The 4,837-nt window shown below is 40.8% G+C and overlaps 1 non-coding gene across 1 annotated transcript; it reads right to left on the bottom strand.

Moving 5' to 3' along the window:
- Positions 1 to 641: 641 nt before the first annotated feature.
- Positions 642 to 764, bottom strand: LOC121285362. The gene has a single exon (XR_005944653.1). It is a non-coding gene; the product is annotated as a U6atac minor spliceosomal RNA (small nuclear RNA).
- Positions 765 to 4,837: the final 4,073 nt, after the last annotated feature.

The following is a 4,837-nucleotide window of genomic DNA, read 5'->3' as shown; positions in this document are numbered from 1 at the left end:
AATAAACTAAAGCAACAAAATGAGGGGTAAAATAAACACGGCCCCTAAGTTAGGTCAGCTGTATAAAACCAAAGTCAAAGTTTAATGGAAACTTACAAACATCAAATCAAAATGTGATTAAAGGAGTCAATAAAGCATCCCAGTTCCCGTGGTGCCCACCGGGCAAGGAAGGCTTCGACGATGCCAGCAGACACCACGTGCTCCCTCTCCAGGGACACCCGGCCACAAACGTAGCCGCGGAAGAGGGGCAAACAATCGGGTGGGACGATCCCCTTGATCGGCCGCTGCCTGGACCTGTTAATGGCCAACTTGGCCAGGCCCAGGAGCAGGTTCACGAGGAGGTCCTCCTCCTTCCCAGCCCCCCTCCGCACTGGGTGTCTGTAAATCAAGAGCGTGGGACTGAAGTGCTAACAAAACAGTAACAAAACGTTCTCCCCGATGGAAAGTGGGAGGACACCTCCGTAGAGGGCCCCCCACCGGGACCTCTGCTGCCGGATGGCAACAAGGCAGGGCGTGTCCGGGTGGTGGGTGAGGGCAAGGAAGTGAAAGGTGAGCAAATGTTTTATTTTTTATTTATTTTTTTAACATTATTTTTTGGGTCAGTATTTATTTGGCACCAAATGTTTTATTTATTTATTTTTTTAAATATGGTTAGATGCCACTAAGTAGATGGCAATGCCTTAACCATTTGTGTGTTGTAAAGCCACTAGGGCCCCTTCCATCCTTATCAAGGGGAGTGCTAACCTTCTCTCCCTAATTGACCCTTAATTGATCATTTAAGCATGGCAGGAAGCTGCCGATTTCAGCACCTGCCCACCTCCCCACCTTCCCATATGATGGAGGTGAACTCGTGGGTAGGGGGGAAGGTGGTTGGATGGGCTCACACTCCATTTTATGGCCTCTCCCAATGAGAAACACGCCCGCCAGGCGCACGTAAAATTCAGCCCCTCGTTCATAATTCTTAAATCTTAGAATATAACCTTTAGCTTCAAGAATTAAAGTTTTAACTGTAAGTAAATGGGCGCTTCTAGTTGGGAAACGGATAAACACAAATCTGATGTAAATGCAACTCAAACAAGCCTGGGCTTATCACTTAAAAGGCAGCCTATGCTTAATCAATAAGTTCAGAGCTGACACTGGAAACACTTGAACAATGAAGGACCTATCTTTAACCTGTGGTAGAGCCAGAGGGTCTTCATTCACTTCAATAAACAATTTAAATATGACTTATAGTTCCCAGGTGAAAAGAAGTTGGGGGACTGTGGGTCAACAAGCGATTTCCTTGAAAGGAATAGAAATTCTGGAGAAAGGGTTGTAAACTCCACTAGCAATATGAATTATTCATATGGGTTACAAAATCATGAGGTAAAATAACTAGTTTACATTTCCATTTGAGATTATCCCCAAACATGCCACATTGTCTGGGGAGATGGGCTGTGTGGGTTAGAAAGTTGCTTTGTTTAATTTACCCAGGTGTTGCTCACAGAAAGGAATTGCAGATTTGATTTAGGTAGTCTGCACCTCACTATATTGAGAGATTCAACAGGAGGTGATTGTTAGTGAGGCTAGCACTTTAAGCAGACAAAATACTAACTGTATTCTTTACCATGCAGAATGCATGTGGGGTTTAAGCTTAATTTAGATTTCATGAGGAGAAAAGCAACTGAAAGGTTTGCCTAGCTTGTAGCTAGAGAAATAAATCTACAGTAGTCCTCATAGAGCCTTGTGGCAGAAAGCAGTCAGTCAGCTTGGAACAGGCCGAGAGAAAGCACCTGCCAGAAGTTGGGATCGGCTGTGGGACCAGCAGCTGTTTGGAAGCCTTTAAGAGCATAGAGGTCCATTAAGAGCCAGGGGTATTCCTGATGTTTAAATCAATAAGCTAGAAGGCAGTGAAGGCTGCGCTTGAATTGAAGGGTCTATAGTTGTAAAGTCTTTGAAGGAAAATTGGAGGATCTCTTAGCCAAGAGCTAATGGAAGGATCACCATGAAATTTCATATCTCGGAGAATAGCTGGAATGCTGATGAGAATTAAAGTCAGTTCCAGAGGGCTGTGGCATACCTTTGGGTTGGTCTCAGGAAAAGTAAATAAACTTCAAGATTTCATAAGATAACACTTGGAAGGAAGTAAAAAATAAAACTGAGTTCATAATATACATAGTTATAAACTATAATTTTGTTAGTGGTGCTTGCTTTGTTTAATTTCTCTTTTTATAGAGAATAAAGTTGTTTTTTGTTTAAAAACATGATAGCTTGTGGTGCCCGCCCACTGAGCCCTTGGTGTTCCAATCTCTTATTTAAAAGTTAACAGTCCCTAACAGGATCATAACAGCATCAAATTAGCTGCAATGGCTGTTTCATATTATGATCTGGTCAGCTGGGAGGTTTCTGGTGCATGCATGGTAGGCACTTACAATGTCCTTTCCACATGGACTCAGCTCTGTTTATCTTTGGCTTCCTTTGCATTGACTACAGCAATATTATGCAGCCCAGTTGCACAACCCATATGAAGTGTTGCTCTTATCTGAACTAATATAATATGTAAATGTCCCTGGCCATTGCTTACACCATCCACTGCATATTTCAGCAGCTGCTACTTGTTTGTTCTACATGTTCTCCATCACTTAAAGCAACAGAGAGAGAGAATTTTACTTGTATTACTTTTGAAAATAATTGCATTAAGGATGAATCAAACTGAACGTGAAATTCAATTATTTTATGATCGCTGTCGCCTAAAGGCTCCTTTACCATGAGGTTATTGATTAATCCTGTCTCATTGCTCATTGCCAGGTCTAGAATAGCCTGCTCCTTGGTTGACTCTAGAATGTATGGCTCTAAGAAATGGTCTCGCATACACTCTACAAACTCATTTTCCAGACTACCTTTGCTCATTTCATTTGGATAGCAGGTTTAATGGACAAATGTAAAAAAAGTGAGGAGACTTAGATGTATTGTTGTTACACATACAACTCAGTTATGCCCCAAAATTCTGTGATCTTTTAAGGCAGGCATCAGATTGCACTGAGATTATGGGTATGCCTGGGCACGTATGAGAAGGAAATCTATGCCTTTTGTTTACCTGCATGCCATGTAAAAGAGGCTAAGAAATTGTATTCATTTTGATACACCAACAACTTTTTATGGTTAAAATGAACAAGTCAGTATTCCAACATCATAGAAAATAGATCAATGACCCCAGTTTCCCTTGCCATATGCATTACAGCATTTAGAAGCTGAAATGGAACAAAAGGAGAAAATATAAATAACTCACCAAAACAAATCAGGTAGTTAAATTATATTGAAATTAGTCAAGTTAGCAAGTTAACTGTTAAAAGAAAAGCACCCAATAACCTTAAAATTTGCTAAGTAATACTTATTATGTGCTGGTTTTGGAAGCATCAGTAATAAATAGTAACATTTGGGGAAATGAACAGGTCTATTTATGACACAATTCAAAATAAGATTTTTAACATTGCAAACTTAACATCAATCTTAAAATTCATGTGGGAATATCTGCCAAACATCACTCAATAATCCAAAGGCTTAGCCAAGGACTGTTTATGGTTGGGATATTGTCAAATCTTGCCCTAGGAGGAGCTGGATTGAAACATCGCCTTTTTGGCAGACCAATGCCCACACAACACACTTCATATCCACTCCTAAAGCAAGCAGCTGGCCAAACAAGTGGTTTCCCCCAGACACTGGCTCTGGCCCTTTTCACAAGGCAGCTCAGGTTTCAGCAAAGCACTTCAGCTTTCTGGGCTGCAGAGTAATAGTAATGCTATTGCTGTTGTGAGTGCAATATCTTACGCCAGTGATCATACCATTAACTATTCTTCACTTTGACGAACAGAGCCAATGCTGACTTTGTGTTGGTTTAAGGTTATGTAGCTAATTGCACAGGCAATGTTAGCATATTGCAAAGATCCCATGAAATGTCATTTTGCTGCATGACTTGGTAACATTATTCTTGAAATAAGCTTCCTTTAAGGCAATCACTTTTCATTTCTTAATTTGCTCTTGATAAAATGAAGAGAATTGAAGCTGGAGTTGGCAGGACAAGTAATTTCCCAAATATAGGTAGAGGTGAAGAGGACTATCCAATAAAAATTAATCTTCTGGGTAACAATCATTCAGGAAATCTCAGGAAAGTGCTTTTTCATGTTACTGGTCTTCACCATATTCCTTTAGATTTTAAAGCTTTAACACTGCTGATCCCTGATCTTTACCCTAGAGATCTGTGTTTCCATTTCATAGAAATTATGCAGTGAATGGCAATGACAAAAAGCATAATTGTATGAATTGTGCTGGGTCAAAGTAGATTTATGCAACAAAATATGAATACCTTTACAATGAAAATTTTTTTCCAGTATAGTGTTTCATATCATTTATAAGTAAACTTATCTGAAAAAACTGTCACAAATTAGGCCTTTTATTGCATTCAGTGTTAAACTATAGGATTTTATTCAAATAGCCAATGTTACATAGTTTTACACTTGGGTCATTTTACAAGACCATGTTTACATTGAAGTTAAGCACATATAATGGATTTGCCACAATTGTCCATGGAGTAGAATATTATTGGGGGTGCTGCCAGCTTGCACCCACCCACTCGCCAACGGAAGCAGTTGGCATCGAGCCAACCCGCTCCCACCCTTGAGAGTTGCTGGCCAGTCGGATTTGCCCGCAGCTCCATTAGCCTTGGTAATGCCAAGATCAGCTTAGTAAGCACTGCCAGGGCTGGCAGCGAGGAAGAAGAAGAAGACCCATGGATCCCAGAGATGGGTAAGTCCAGGGTCTTGGGCAGGGAGATTTTGTGCAGGTTAGGGAGGGGGTGGGC

Source organism: Carcharodon carcharias, chromosome 12 (genome assembly GCF_017639515.1).
Source record: "Carcharodon carcharias isolate sCarCar2 chromosome 12, sCarCar2.pri, whole genome shotgun sequence".
NCBI lineage: Eukaryota > Metazoa > Chordata > Chondrichthyes > Lamniformes > Lamnidae > Carcharodon > Carcharodon carcharias.
The sequence above is the reverse complement of the archived record's forward strand: the minus strand, read 5'-3'. Positions and strand labels throughout refer to the sequence as shown.